Source organism: Pan paniscus, chromosome 18 (genome assembly GCF_029289425.2).
Source record: "Pan paniscus chromosome 18, NHGRI_mPanPan1-v2.0_pri, whole genome shotgun sequence".
Taxonomy (NCBI): Eukaryota; Metazoa; Chordata; class Mammalia; order Primates; family Hominidae; genus Pan; species Pan paniscus.
Window position 1 is genome coordinate 32,769,041 of NC_073267.2, and position 15,675 is coordinate 32,784,715.

The 15,675-nt window shown below is 52.7% G+C and overlaps 1 protein-coding gene across 15 annotated transcripts in view; it reads right to left on the bottom strand.

The window, feature by feature from the left end:
- The window catches only part of LOC117978768 (eukaryotic translation initiation factor 3 subunit C), a 44,098-nt gene that overhangs the window by 3,896 nt on the left and 24,527 nt on the right, over positions 1–15,675 (bottom strand). For 4 of the 15 annotated variants that reach the window (XR_010110231.1, XR_010110232.1, XR_010110226.1 and 1 more), the window contains exon 21: positions 942–4,220. The exons of 10 other annotated variants lie outside the window; for them this stretch is intronic. The gene's annotated coding sequence lies outside the window, so the exon portion shown is untranslated. Of the gene's footprint in view, positions 1–941; positions 4,221–5,922; positions 13,839–15,675 lie in introns of those variants that run through there. One more of the 15 variants, XR_010110225.1, reaches the window with a different exon arrangement.

Consider the following 15,675-nt stretch of genomic DNA (forward strand, 5'->3'; position numbering starts at 1 on the left):
TCCATAAACTATATATAATGAGAATCCTTAGCTCATTCAGTTGTGGTGAGGGGTGAATGATTTGGCACACAATCCCAGCTACTCGGGAGGCTGAGGCATGAGAATCGCTTGAACCTGGGAGGCAGAGGTTGCAGTGAGCCAAAATTGTGCCACTGCACTCCAGCCTGGGCGACAGACTGAGACTGTGTCTCAGAAATAAAAATAAAAATAAACAAAAATCAATGAACTAAAAACCAATTTCTAGTGGTTTCTAATAAGGAAAAAATGGTTCAAAAAACTGCTAAGCGAGATCAAGCAAAACAAAAAAATCTATTAAGATAATGTTTTTATAGCTCGTATTTAAAACATTGTTGATTCATTCTTTATTTTTATTTTTATTTTGAGATGGAGTCTCACTCTGTCACCCAGGCGGGAGTGCAGTGGCAGGATCTCCGCTCAGTTCAAGCGATTCTCCTGCCTCACCCTCCCGAGTAGCTGGGATTACAGGCGCCCGCCACCACGCCCAGCTAGTTTTTGTATTTGTAGCAGTGACTGGGGTTTCACCATGTTGGCCAGGCTGGTCTCCAACTCTCGATTTCAGGTGATCACCCCCTGCCTGGGCCTCCCAAAGTGCTGGGATTACAGGCTTGAGCCGCCGCGCCCGGCCCTTGTTTTGTTTTCTAGATTGAAGAAAGGTTTTTCTCAGAAGTTATCTAGCATTTATACCGATTTGGTAAAGCACACTTTTGTGAACAAAGGTGGGTGGAAGCGTTTGTTTTTCCTCCCTATTTGATCCTTCTAAAGTTTGGAAACTATTCATAAATATTCTTATTTTCATGTACATATGTTCTCTTTATAAGCAGGTTACAATCAGAAAGATTGGTTATATTATCAAGGCTTTGACTGAAACATCCTATTTAAGAATATGCAGAAAATTTCTGGCTTCGAGTTTGTAGCCTTACGTTACAGTCAGGGGGAAACTGTCACTCCCCGCAGGCCTGAGAACCTTAGAGCTTTTCGGGGAGCAACTTGGCAAGGGGGGTCCCAGCAGCTGCTCGCGGGCAGGAACCATGGGGCACAGCCCCGGGCGACCCTCGGGCCGGAGAGAGCTTCCGCTTCCTGGCGTCTTTCTTCCCCGCCCCGCCGGCTGCTGGGGAAGCGGCGGGCGCCCAGTGCCTGGAGGTCGCTCCCTCGCCTCCTCTGGCTGCGGGAAAGGAGAGGCGGCGGCGGCCGGAGCAGGGTGGGCGGCCTGAGCCGAGAGCCCGGCCGGCCCCCGCGAGGAATATGGCGACCTGCGGCGACCAGAGCAGCAGCGGCGTCAGTTGCTGCACCGCCGACTTCTCGGAGCAGCGAAAGCAACTCGCGAGAAGACGCCGCCAAGTGGAACCTGGGCCCTGCGGCCCTGGGAGGGGGCAGCAGCGACACAGCCATGAAGCCCCGGGCGGGGCGCTGGGCGCCAACGAGCGCCACGGCAACCTCCAGACGGCGCCACAGCAACCTCTAGGCAGTGCCCACACCAGCCTACAGGTGGCGCCCCTCGCACTGCACCTGCCGCGGCCGCCCCGGGGCGTGAACTGCGCTGTCAGCAGGGTCGCGCTGACCCGGGCGGCCCAGGCCCGCAGCAGCCGAGGAGCCCAGGGGCACTGTCCGGGGTGACGAGAAGGAGAAGACGGTGCCCCAGAAAAAGGCAAGAGCTCAGAGCTCGGGTCCCCGTGCCAGGAATGGCCAGGAGCAGAAGATAGAGAGGTGGAGATGGAGATGGAGAAGCAGCAGGTGGGAAGGAGCGGCGCTCCACCAGTGGGGTCAACATGCGCTGGCTGAGCTTAGAGTATGAAGAGGATGAAGCAAGGCAGAAAGAGCGGAAATGAGAAGGTGCAATGACACAATGGAGCACAATGCAGAATCCAGCCCTAGGACTCCAATAAAGGCTGCGTTTAATTCCAACTCACACCCTCCCACCCCTAATCAGAGAGGATCACGGGAGAGAGAGGACCCAAGGAACACTGGAACCTGAAGGACAGGAATCTGAGGCCAAGACTGATTGCTGGAAATTGTGGGAATCAGGAAAGGAGAAACTGAGGCAGAATGGGGGGATGGAGGGTGGTGGTGGGGGGCAGTGAGCTGGGTTAGGAAGGATTAGAAATCAGAACCTTAGGAAGGATCCAGAAAGGAACTGTCCTTAAGAAGGTGCATGCTGCGGCTGGGTACTGTGGCTCACACCTGTAATCCCAGCACCTTGGGAGGCCGAGGCGGGCAGATCACCTGAGGTCAGGAGTTCGAGACCAGCCTGGCCAACATGGCGAAACCCCATCTCTACTAAAAATACAAAAATTAGCCAGGAGTGGTGGTGTGCACCCGTAATCCCAGCTACTTGGGAGGCTGAGGCAGGGAGAATTGCTTGAACCTGGGAGGTGGGAGTTGCAGTGAGCTGAGATCGTGCCACTCCATTGCAGCCTGGGCAACAAGAATGAGATTCTGTTTCAAAAAAAAAAAAAAAGAAGAAGGTGCATGCTGGGGATGAAGGAATGGGTTCTAAGACTCAGGGAGTGAGAGAAGGGGAGGGACAGGGGTTGGGGGTGCAGTGGGGTGCTAATGCAGCACCCAAACAGAAGAAGACTGGAGGAAAGCAGGGCCCTTCTCCTCCAACTCCAGCTGCTCCTCTGAGTCCCAGGCCACCTGCTCCTGTGTCTGCCGACCTACTGGCCTGTCTCTGAATCCTGCTGGAATGCCATTCCTCCTGATGTCTGCCCTGCCTCAGACCTTTCACTAACACCACCACCCCTACTGCCCAGGGCCCACCACCCCCACTGCCCCCGACCATAGCCTGCCCCTATCCCAGAAGCCCCTGCTTCCAGCCACATGCCCTAGGTGACCTAAAGGGGACCTGGACATGCAGGGGAAGAGGGTGCTCTTCTGGTTCCTCCTGCTTAGGTATCCCAGTCTCGCAATCATGAGGGTAAATGTTGGATATGACACAGATTCTATTTCTCAAGCTGTTTCACACTGTGGTTTACCTAACAGTGTTTTGTGGGGTCATCGATGGGGATTTGGTTCTCCCTGCAGACCAAGGACCTCAGCGCAGATTTCTTGAGCAGCCTAGAGAGGCTCTGGCCTCACCTGGCCACATCAAGTTCTGGGTCCTGCCTGCCCTGCTTGGCCCAAACACAGCAAGGGTGACAGGAGGGAAACGGGAAAATGGTGACTTTATAATATTGGAAAGGAAGGATTTCATGGCCCAGCGGAACACAACAGAGAACCCAGAAATAAATCCATGCATTTACAGCCAACTCATTTTGCACCGAGGCACCAAAAACATACCATGGGAAACAGATGGTGTCTTCAATAAGTGGTGCTGAGAAAATGAGATATATCTATGTGTGAAGAATAAAACTAGACCCCTGTGCTTCACCACATATAAAAATCAAATCAAAATTAATTAAAAACTTATATGTAAGAAACTACAGGCTGGGCACTGTGGCTCACATCTATAATCCCAGCCCAGGCCGAGGCGGGAGGATTGCCCAAGCTCAGGCGTTCGAGACCAGCCTGGCCAACATGGCGAAACCCCGTCTCTACTAAAAATACAAAAATTAGCCAGGCGTGGTAGCGCACACCTGTAATCCCAGCTACTAGGGAGGGAGGCGGAAGAATTGCTTGAACCCAAGGGGTGGAGGTTGCAGTGAGCTGAGATTGCGCCACTGCACTCCAGCCTGGGTGACAGAGTGAGACTCCATCTCAAAAAAAAAAAAAAAAAGAAAAGAAAAGAAAAGAAACTACGAAAATATTAGTAGAAAACATTGGGGAAATGCTTTATAACACTTGTCTAGGCAAAGATTTCTTGAGTAAGACTTCAAAAACACAGACAACCAAAGCAAAAATTGATAAATAGAATTACATCCAGCTAAAAAGCTTCTGCACATAAAAAAAATTTGTTTAATGAAAATTAAAAATAAACAAAGTAGACCAGGCACGGTAGCTCATGCCTGTAATCCCAGCACTTTGGGAGGCCAAGGCGGGCAGATCAGTTGAAGTCAGGAGTTCTAGACCAGCCTGGCCAACATAGTGAAACCCTGTCTCTACTAAAATACAAATAATTAGCTGGGGATGGTGGTGGGTGCCTGTAATCCCCAGCTACTAGGGAGGCTGAGGCAGGAGAACTGCTTGAACCCGGGAAGCGAAGGTTGCAGTGAGCCGAGATTGTGCCACTGCACTCCAACCTGGGCCACAGAGTGAGACTCCGTCTAAAATAAATAAAAAAACAAAGTGAAGAGACAACCCACAGAATGGGAGAAAATTTTTGCAAACTATTCATCCATCAAAGGATTAATACCCAGAACATATAAGAACTCAAAAACAAAAATCCCAAATAATCCCATTAAAAAATGGACAACAGCCACGGCGGGCCGGGCCAGCAGGTCCATGCCTCGCCTGGGGCCCAGGCCCGCTGCCCCGAGCGCGGCGCCCAGCCCGGACCGCATGGACTCGGCCTCGCCCGGTGCCGCCCGCGGCTTGGACCCACAGGACTCTCCGTGCTCGCGCTTCTGGTCCAACTTGTGACCCTCACCAACTGCCCTGCGGGGCCCAGGCTGGCCCGGGGCGGGGTGTCATCCAGACCAAAGCGCTGTCATTGCGCTGCCCCAGCCGCCAGCCCCTCAAGAAGCTATAGACGAGACGCAGGTAGCCGTAGTCGGACTGACTACACTGGCCGGGGAGCAGTCCCCTCCGAGCCCCCGGCCGTCCCCCCTCATCGCCCTGCGCCCACCCCCATCGCCCCTGCCCCCGGCGGCGGCCTCGCGTGTGAGGGGGCTCCCTCCACCTCGGTGCCTCAGTTTCCCCAGCTGTAAGATAGGGACAGGGCGACCCAGTGGCGGAGAGGAGCCGGCTGTGGAGCCCTGCCCGCCCCCTGCCCTCTAGGTAGCCCGCCGTCTGATGAGGATTGTTATTCTAAGTGCAATACTTGGCCCTCCGGCTTCCCGCTGCTCCCACCGCGCTCACGCAATAACCTGCCCAGCCGCCGTCCACACGCGTCCCGCGGTGACCTCCCGGAGCAGTGCCCCGGCTCACTCCAGCACCTGCGCCGAGGGGCGGGCCGTCCTGGCTGCGCAGGGTGCGTGGGTGAGGCTGCAAAGGCTGGAGTCCCGCCGCCGTGATTAATGTACTGACGAACCGAGGCAGCAGTGCCCCCATCACGACCCCCATGCCCCACTAACCCCCACGCCCCCACTCCGCGCAATAAACGACAGAATTGGCAAAAAAAAAAAAAAAAAAAAAGGCAAAAGATCTCAATGGCTACTTTCCAACAGAAGACATACAAGTGGCCAACAGGTATATGCAAACTTAACATCACTAATCATCACAGAAGTGCACATCAAAACCCAGTAAAATTTCATCTAACCTCAACTAAAATGGCGACTATCAAAAAGTCAGAAAACAACAAATGCTGACAAGGACGCAGAGAAACAGGAGCACTCAAACACTTGGTGGGAATGTTTTTTGTTTGTTTGTTTGTTTTGAGACAGAGTCTCTCTCTCTGTCGCCCAGGCTGGAGTAGTGCAATGGCGCGGATCTCGGCTCACTGCAACCTCCGCCTCCCGGGTTCCAGCATTCTCCTGCCTCAGCCTCCCGAGTAGCTGGGACTACAGGCGTTTGCCACCACGCCCAGCTGTTTTTTGTGTTTTTAGTAGAGATGGGGTTTCACCATTTTGGCCAGGATGTTTTTGATATCTTGACCTCGTTATTCTCCCGCCGCAGCCTCCCAAAGAGCTGGGATTACCAGTGTGAGCCACCACGCCTGGCCGGTGGGAATGTAAAATAGCTTATCCACTACGGAAAACTGCATGGAGGGTCCTCAATAAGCTAAAAATAGAACTACCGTATAATTCGGCAATCACACTGCTGGGTATAAGTCCACAAGAAAGAAACTCAGTATCTCAAAGACACATCTGCACTCCTATGTTTATTGCAGCACTATTCAAAACAGCCAAAATACAAAATCAACCTAAGTATCCATCAACAGATGAACGGACAAAGAAAATGTGGTACATATACACAAAAAGAAAGGATTTGTGAATATACTAAAAGCCATTGAATTGTATGCCTTAAATGGGGAAGTTGTATGCTACGTGAATTCTATTTCAATAAAGTTGTTTTTAAAAAACGTAAGGGGTCAGACACAATGGCTCATGCCTGTAATCACAGCACTTTGAGAGGCCTAGGCGGGTGGATTACGAGGTCAGGAGTTCAAGACCAGCCTGGCCAAGATGATGAAACCCCGTCTCTACTAAAAATGCAAAAATTAGCCAGCGTAGTGGCGGACGCCTGTAATTCCAGCTACTCGGGAGGCCGAGACAGAGAATTGCTTGAACCCAGGAGGCGAAGGTTTCAGTGAGCTGAGATCGTGCCACTACAATCCAGCCTGGGTGACAGAGCAAAACTCAAAAAAATAAATAAATAAAATAAGGGGCCGGGCACCATGGCTCATGCCTATAATCCCAGCAATTTGGGAAGCTGAAGTAGGTGGATCTTCTGAGGTCAGGAGTTCGAGACCAGCCTGAGCAACAGGGTGAAAGCCTGTCTCTACTAAAAAGACAAAAAATAAGGCAGGCATGGTGGTGCACACCTGTAATCCCAGCTACTCGTGAGGCTGAGGCAGGAGAAGCACTTGAACCTGGGAGGCGGAGGTTGCAGTGAGCTGAGATCACACCATTGCACTTCAGCCTGGGCAACAAGAACGATCACTTTGGGACTGTGATTTTTGAGATTTTAGATGTGAGGGATTTTGATCTTTCAGGATTTAACCTATTTTACAGTTGAGCAGACTGAGCCACAGAGAGGGGATGTGAACTGCCCAAGGTCTCACAGGTGGTAAGTGTTTGTAGCTGGAACCTGAACTAAGGAAGGAGACCACTACTACTCCGGCTGCCCTCCTCCCACCATCTTGCCTAGTTCACAAGACAGGAGGAAAGAGAGAAAGCAAAAATTTAGAAACAAAAGTAAGATAAGTAGCCAGACACCTTGGCACCACCACCTGCCACAGGAGTTAAAAATAATAATAATGATGATGATATCAACCCCTGACCTAAACTACTTGTGTTATCTGTAAATTCCAGACATTGTATGAAAAAGCATTGCAAAACTTTCTGTTCTGTTAGCTGATGCATGTAGCCCCCACTCACCTTCCCCATGCTTGCTCGATTTATCACGACACTTTCACGTGGACCCTTTAAAGTTGTAAGCCTTTAAAAAGGCCAAGAATTTCTTTTTCGGGGAGCTCGGGTCTTAAGACACAAATCTGCTGACGCTCCTGGCCAAATAAACCTTTTCCTTCTTTAATCCGGTGTCTGAGGAGATTTGTCTGTGGCTCGTCCTGCTACAGAACCAGGGTCTACCTTGGCAAGGGATTCCACACTGAGTCTCCTCCTGAGAAGCCTGCTCTCAGGGGTTTTGAGGAAATTCATGGTCAGTAAACTGTGTCTCAGGAAATTGTTCCTCTCATGCCATTACTACCTCTAATGCATCAGTCAGCATAAACAAGATTATGATGCAGTCACAGGCAACCTCCATTCTCTCTCCCTTTGTTTTGCTTTGTTTCGTTTTATGGAGATAAGAATCTCGCTCTGTTGCCCAGGCAGGAGGGCAGTGGCGTGACCTTGGCTCACTACAACCTCCACCTCCTGGTTCAAGCAATTTTCCTGCCTCAGCCTCCTGAGTAGCTGGCATTACAGGCATGCCCCACCACACCTGGCTAATTTTTGTATTTTTAGTAGAGACGGGGTTTCACTGTGTTAGCCAGGCTGGTCTTGAACTCCTGGCCTGAAGTGATCCACCAGCCTTGGGCTCCCAAAGTGCTGGAATTACAGGCATGAGTCATCCTGCCTGGTGCACCCCCCATTCTCCATAGAGAAATCGACAAAGTCGATTTCTCTCCCACAGGACACATCCACAGCAGCCTTGGATTAGTCTGCATTGGAAACATCCAGAGTCCTGTGGCACAAAAAAAAGAGACATGCCTGGCCACTTACTGACTCTGAAAGTTTCTGCTAAAAAATGACAGGGGTTCAGGCCGGGCGTGGTGGCTCACGCCTGTAATCCCAGCACTTTGGGAGGCCGAGGCGGGCGGATCACAAGGTCAGGAGATCAAGATCATCCTGGCTAACACAGTGAAACCCCGTCTCTACTAAAAACACAAAAATTAGCCAGGCGTTGTGGCGGGCGCCTGTAGTCCCAGCTACTCAGGAGGCTGAGGCAGGAGAATGGTGAGAATCCAGGAGGCGGAGCTTGCAGTGAGCCAAGATTGCGCCACAGCTGGAAGTTTTTGTTTCCTTTTGCTTTCCTTCTTTTTCCTACCAAGATTCACGCTCTACCTTTCTTCCTTCTTTCAACAACCCATGGTTTCACTTTCTTTACTATAAGAAAATGCTGGCCGGGTGCAGTGGCTCACGCCTGTAATCCTAACACTTTGGGAGGCCGAGGTGAGTGGATCACTTGAGGTCAAGAGTTCAAGACCAGCCTGACCAACATGGTGGAACCCCATCTCTAGTTAAAAAAAAAAAAACAAACAAAATTAGCCAGGTGTGGTGGGGCACGCCTGTAATCCTAGCTACTTGGGAGGCTGAGGCAGGAGAATTGCTTGAAGCCAGGAGGCGGAGGTTGCAGTGAGCTGAAATCACGCCATTGCACTCCAGCCTGGGCAACAAGAGCGAAACTGCATCTCAAAAAAAAGGGGGGCCGGGTGTGGTGGCTCATGCTTGTAATCCCAACACTTTGGGAGGCCAATGCAGGCAGATCATCCTGGCCAACATGGTGAAACCGTGTCTCTACTAAAAGTACAAAAATTAAGCTGGGCACAGTGGCTCAAGCCTGTAACCCCAGCAGTTTGGGAGGCCAAGGTGGGTGGATCACGAGGTCAGGAGATCGAGACCATGGTGAAACCCCGTCTGTACTAAAAATACAAAAAATTAGCCAGGCGTGGTGGCTCATGCCTGTAATCCCAGCTACTCGGGAGGCTGAGGCAGGAGAGTCGCTTGAACCCAGGAGGCAGAGGTTGCGGTGAGCCGAGATAGCACCATTGCACTCCAACCTGGGCAACAAGAATGAAACTCTGTCTAAAAACAAAAAATAAAAGGCTCTGCATTCCATGACTCATCATGGAAAAGATAAAATGATCCAAATTAAATATGTATTTCTATGCTGACTTATAAATTGCTAAAATAGTTCATAACCAATGTTTCGTTTGTCAAATCCATGTTCCTGGGAAGACAATCAAAGCTTCAGGTGCATTTGGCTACCTCATGGGCAATTTGAACATTTCAATTGTCAATTGTCATTTTCAATGCATGTTTTCTGGTTGCTTTCCCATGCAAGAGGGCTGATATTATAACAGTAGATCTATGGTACGGTGTATTTTCACCAGATACTGAAAGCTTTTTATGGCTCACTGACTGGGGACAATCAATTCCTTCACAATCTAGAACCTGAAGATTGGATCTTCTGAGAACATCAGAGAAAGAACGTCCTTGCCATCCACACTACAGCAAAACTTCAGGACCTTGAACTTTGGGTTCATAATCTCACAAGAGGGAAGTTTTTCGCTGGAAGAAGATGGCATCCTTGATGTGAACAGCTTTTCCCAAGATCACAGATCAAGACTTCTGGTTTTTATTGTTTTTTTTTTGTTTTTTTTGAGACAGAGACTTTTTTTTTTTTTGATATGGAGTCTCGGTCTTCTCGCTCCAGCTGGAGTGGAATAGCGCAATCTTGGATCACTGCAACCTTCACCTCCCAAATTCAAGCAATTCTTGTACCTCAGCCTCCTGAGTCGCTGAGACTACAGGCACATGCCACCATGCCTGGTTAATTTGTGTGTGTGTGTGTGTGTGTGTGTGTGTGTGTCTGTGTGTGTGTGACAGGGTTTTACTCTTGTTGCCCAGGCTGGAGTGCAGTGGTGCGATCTTGGCTCACTGCAATTTCTGCCTCCTAGGTTCAAGTGATTCTCCTGCCTCAGCCTCCTGAGTAGTTGGGTTTATAGGCGCCCAACACCATACCCAGGGAATTTTTTGTATTTTTAGTAGAGACAGGGTTTCATCATGTTGGCCAGGCTGGTCTCAAACTCCTGACCTCAGGTGATCCACCCGCCTCAGTGTCCCAAAGTGCTGGGATTACAGGCGTGAGCCCTGTGCCCATCCTCCGTCCCCCCCAACCCCTCTCTCGACTGAGAGAGAGAGACTGACTGGGGACAATCAACTCTAGACTGACAGAGAGAGAGAGGGAGGGAGAGAGAAAGAGACGGAGTCTGGCTCTCACCCAGGCTGGAGTGCAGTGGAGTGATCTTGGTTCACTGCAACCTCCACCTTCCGTGTTCAAGTGATTCCTGTGCCTCAGCCTCCCAAGTAGCTGGGATTGTAGGTCCGCACCACCACGCCCTGCTAATTTTTGTGTTTTTAGTAGAGACGGCTTCGCCATGTTGGCCAGGCTGGTTTTGAACTCCTGACCTCAGGTGATCCACCAGCCTCGGCCTTCCAAAGTGCTGGGATTACAGGCGTGAGCCACCTCGCGCCCGGCCAAATGAAATAAAATGCAAAGGAAATTCATGACTACCCCTCCTCCAAGTCTTCTGTCCCCTTTGGGCGCCCAGGTGAGCGGGGGAGGGGCTGGGGGAATAATAACATCAAAAGAGCACCTTTTCCTCCCTTATTCCGAGGAGACTTTCCTGGGCCTGACTCCCAGTCCTGTCCCCAGCACCCCGTGGCCTCTCGAGCCCCTTCAGTGACCAAGATGCAGAGATCAGGATGCCTTTGCGCCGCCCCAGGTGCCCACCCCTAGCTGGTTCCGCCTGGGCCCCGAGGGAAGGTGAGGTCGAGGGCCGGGCCGAGGCGTGGCAGCCAGGGTGTGTGTCCGCTGGGCTTGCTGCCTCCGGCGGCCCGGCAGCACCGTCCCACCTCTGCCACCCTCCGATGGGGCTGCTACCTGTGCACCTGCCAATCATGCTGCTCCTGCGGCTCCCGTAGCTGCTGCTGCTGCTGCTGCTGCTGCTTGGACCTGGCCCTGGGTCCGGCGAGGGTAAGTGAGAAAGGGGCTTTCCCGGAACTCAGGCATTCCGGGATTCCTCCAGCCCTTCCTAGGGACCCAGCAGCCCTGCCTCCCATCCCTCTTCAAGTTCCTAGTTGCCCTAGAGCCCCCAGCTCGCTCTTCTAATGCTCACCCACACTCTGGGTCCCAGCCCTCTGCAGGGCCCCCCACTCACTCCTCCCAGGGACCCAGAACTAGCCCAGCCCTTCCCCGGGGCCACAGAGTCCTCTCCTGGCTCCCTCCCCTAACCGGCTGTGACCCTCTCCAGCAGCCTGGAAGCTTCCCGCTTGTCCTGATCTGGGGTCCGCGAACTTATCCTTCATTCCACCTGTCCCTGAGATGTGAGACACCAGAGGGTGGGAGGAGCAGGGGCAGAAAGGGCCCGGCTTGGGGGTGGGAGAAGAATATATTGTGCCCCTGTACAACAAACCCCTGTGACCAAAAAAAAAAATACAGATCATACTGTCCCTATCTCACTATCCATCATTTGGGGTCACTGTAGAGAGGTCTCCTGGGTGACTGCCCATTTCTGGGGTGCACAGATACATGTAGCCACAGAATACTATGCAGACACCGCCAGCACACAGATACGCAGGCACAGGACCAGCCCCAGACTCACCTGGCCCTCAGGTGTGCAGCTCACGGTGTGCAGCTCCCACAGGAAAAAATACTGATATACCGCTAGGGGGACACATGCACACACAGCTCAAGGATACCCGAGACAGCACTCAGGACAATTCAGATGCGCCGTGTACACACACACACACACACACACACACACTGAGAGAGAGAGAGAAAGGCACAGACACACATATGTGCACATAGACCCTGGGGCTCACAGGATGCACAGACAACCCTGGCCCTCCCCGAGGAGGCTGCAGTGGGCAGACAGGGCAAACAGACCCCAGCGTGACCTGCCCCACCTATGTTGGCACAGAGGGAGTGTTTTGCTTCGTTATAAGCACAGTGCTCATGCCTGCCCCATGCCTAGAACCCTCCCTCTATAGGGCTGTTGCTAGGGCTCTGAGATACCAGAGTGGTCAGGGAGTGTGGCAGGGGAAACTTTGGGGACAGCTTCAGGGTACTGTGTTGGGACTGGGACATTGTCAGGGTGCTCAGAGTGGGCGTGTTCCCTGGGTCTTGGTGGATTTAGAGGTCGAGGGACCATTTCTGGAAGCTCACTGTGTGCCAGGGGAGCTTATATCAGAGATTTTTTTTTTTTTTTTTTTTAAGACAGAGTCTCACTGTTGCCCAGGCTGGAGTGCAGTGGCACCATTTCAGCTCACTGCAACCTCCACCTCCCAGGTCCAAGAGATTCTCCTGCCTCAGCCTCCTGAGTAGCTGGGACTACAGGCGTGCACCACCACACCTGGCTAATTTTTGTATTTTTAGTAGAGATGGGGTTTCACCATGTTAGCAAGGCTGGTCTCGAACTCCTGACCTCAGGTGTTCCACCTGCCTTGGCCTCTGAAAGTGCTGAGATTACAGGCATGAGCCACTGCGCTAGGCCAGAGATCTGCTCTGGAAGACCCCCTAGGCCGGAGGGCACTGCCACAAGCAGACAGTATGGCGAGGGTCCCTATGGCCACCTGGCAGGCAGGGTGGATTCTGGAGGGAGGTGGCCTGGGAGCAGGCTGAGGATGGGGTGAGGGCATTTGAGCAGCAGAGTGTCTGCGTGACCAGGCATAACTGGAGGGACAGTAAAAAACTCTTGTGTGAGAGGATGAGGGAGGGGTGAGAGGGGCTGACTACCCCCAGGACTTGGGGTGCGTTGAGACTCCTTAGCTTTATCCAGACTCTTGGGAGCCATGGAGGTTTGAGGCAGAGGCGTGGACTGCTGGGAGAGTGAGGACTCACCATCCAGAGAGGAAGGCGAAGCTTTCAACTCTAAATGCCGTTTTATTTTCGTGTGTTTTTATTTGTTTTTTTGTTTTGAGATGGAGTTTCACTCTTGTTGCCCAGGCTGGAGTGCAATAGCACGATCTCAGCTCACTGCAACCTCTGCCTCCTGGGTTCAAGCGATTCTCCTGCTTCACCCTCCCAAGTAGCTGGAATTACAGGAATGCGCCACCATGCCTTGCTGATTTTGTATATTTATTAGAAACAAGCTCTCCCTCTCCCTCTCCCTCCCCCTCCCCACAGTCTCCCTCTCCCTCTCTTTCCACAGTCTCCCTCTGATGCCAAGCCGAAGCTGGACTGTACTGCTGCCATCTCGGCTCACTGCAACCTCCCTGCCTCATTCTCCTGCCTCAGGCTGCTGAGTGCCTGCGATTGCAGGCGCGCGCCGCCACGCCTGACTAGTTTTCGTATTCTTTTGGTGGAGACGGGGTTTCGCTGTGTTGGCCGGGCCGGTCTCCAGCTCCTAACCGCTAGTGATCCGCCAGCCTCGGCCTCCCGAGGTGCTGGGATTGCAGACGGAGTCTCGTTCACTCAGTGCTCAATGGTGCCCAGGCTGGAGTGTAGTGCCGTGATCTCGGCTCGCTACACCTCCACCTCCCAACCGCCTGCCTTGGCCTCCCAAAGTGCCGAGATTGCAGCCTCTGCCCGGCCGCCACCCCGTCTGGGAAGTGAGGAGCGTCTCTGCCTGGCCGCCCATCATCTGGGATGTGAGGAGCCCCTCTGCCTGGCTGCCCAGTCTGGAAAGTGAGGAGCGTCTCTGCCCGGCCGCCATCCCATCTGGGAGGTGAGGAGCATCTCTGCCAGGCCGCCCATCGTCTGAGATGTGGGGAGTGCCTCTGCCCGGCCGCGACCCCGTCTGGGAGGTGAGGAGCGTCTCTGCCCGGCTGCCCCATCTGAGAAGTGAGGAGACCCTCTGCCTGGCGACCGCCCCGTCTGAGAAGTGAGGAGCCCCTCCGCCTGGCAGCCACCCCGTCCGGGAGGGAGGTGGGGGTCAGCCCCCTCCAGGCCAGCCGCCCCGTCCGAGAGGGAGGTGGGGGGGTCAGCCCCCCCGCCCGGCCAGCCGCCCCGTCCGGGAGAGAGGTGGGGGCAGCCTCCGCCCGGCCAGCCGCCCCGTCCGGGAGGGAGGTGGGGGGCAGCCCCCGCCCGGCCAGCCGCCCCATCTGGGAGGGAGGTGGGGGGCAGCCCCCCACCCAGCTGCCACCCTGTCCGGGAGGTGGGCACCTCTGCCCGGCCGCCCCATCTGGGAGGTGAGGAGCCCCTCTGCCCGGCCGCCACCCCATCTGGGAGGTGTACCCAACAGCTCATTGAGAATGGGCCATGATGACGATGGCGGTTTTGTCAAATAGAAAAGGGGGAAATGTGGGGAAAAGAGAGAGAGATCAGATTGTTACTGTGCGTGTGTAGAAAGAAGTAGACATAGGAGACTCCATTTTGTTCTGTACTAAGAAAAATTCTTCTGCCTTGGGATGCTGTTAATCTATAACCTTACCCCCAACCCCGTGCTCTCTGAAACATATGCTGTGTCCACTCAGGGTGAAAAGGATTAAGGGCGGTGCAAGATGTGCTTTGTTAAACAGATGCTTGAAGGCAGCGTGCTCGTTAACAGTCATCACCACTCCCTAATCTCAAGTACCCAGGGATACAAACGCTGCGGAAGGCCGCAGGGCCCTCTGCCTAGGAAAACCAGAGACCCTTGTTCACGTTTATCTGCTGACCTTCCCTCCACTATTGTCCTATGACCCTGCCAAATCCCCCTCTCCGATAAACACCCAAGAATGATCAATAAATACTAAAAAAAAAAAAAAAAAAAAAAAAAAAAAAAATTTTTGTGCCCTGCTACTGGCCTCAAGTGATCGTCCCGCCTCGGCCTCCCACAGTGCTCGGATTTCAGGTGTGAGCCACTGCGCCCAGCCCCAGCTGTGAATTTGTTTATAAAAACCCAGAGCATTGAAAGTTTTAAGAGACGGCCCGGGTAAGTCTCCAGTGCATCTCCTGCACATGCTCCACACGTGCGTTACACTAATCATGCCACTATCTCACTTCTCCAACCCTTTGAGCTTGCACTTTTTCCCTCTGCCTACATCAGTGCTTCTCAAATGTGGTAAAGGATCATTTAAAAAAAATTTCCAATCTAGACCAGGCATGGTGATGCATACCTGTAGTCCCAGTTACTTAGAAGGCTGAGGTGGGAGGATTGCTTGAGTCCAGGAGTTCAAGACCAGCCTGGGCAACACAGCAAGATCCCATGTCTTAAAAAAAAAAATCCAATCTGCTGTGGACCCATACTTATGTAAAACACAATAAGGCCGGGCGCGGTGGCTCACGCCTGTAATCCCAGCACTTTGGGAGGTGGAGGCGGGTGGATCACGAGGTCAGGAGATGGAGACCATCCTGGCTAACATGGCAAAACCCCGTCTCTACTAAAAAAAAAAAAAAAAATACAAAAATTTAGCCAGGCGTGGTGTTGGGTGCCTGTAGTCCCAGCTCCTTGGGAGGCTGAGGCAGGAGAACGGTGTGAACCCGGGAGGCGGAGCTTGCAGTGAGCTGAGATCGTGCCACTGCACTCCAGCCTGGGCGACAGAGTGAGACTCTGTCTCAAAAACAAACAAACAAAAAGCAAGCAAACAAAAAACACAATAAACTTAAATGATCAGAAAACAACCACATGCTTAGATATCAGAGCAAAGGCCCAGTCTCTCAATGCACCCTCTTACTGATGGCATTGTCTTG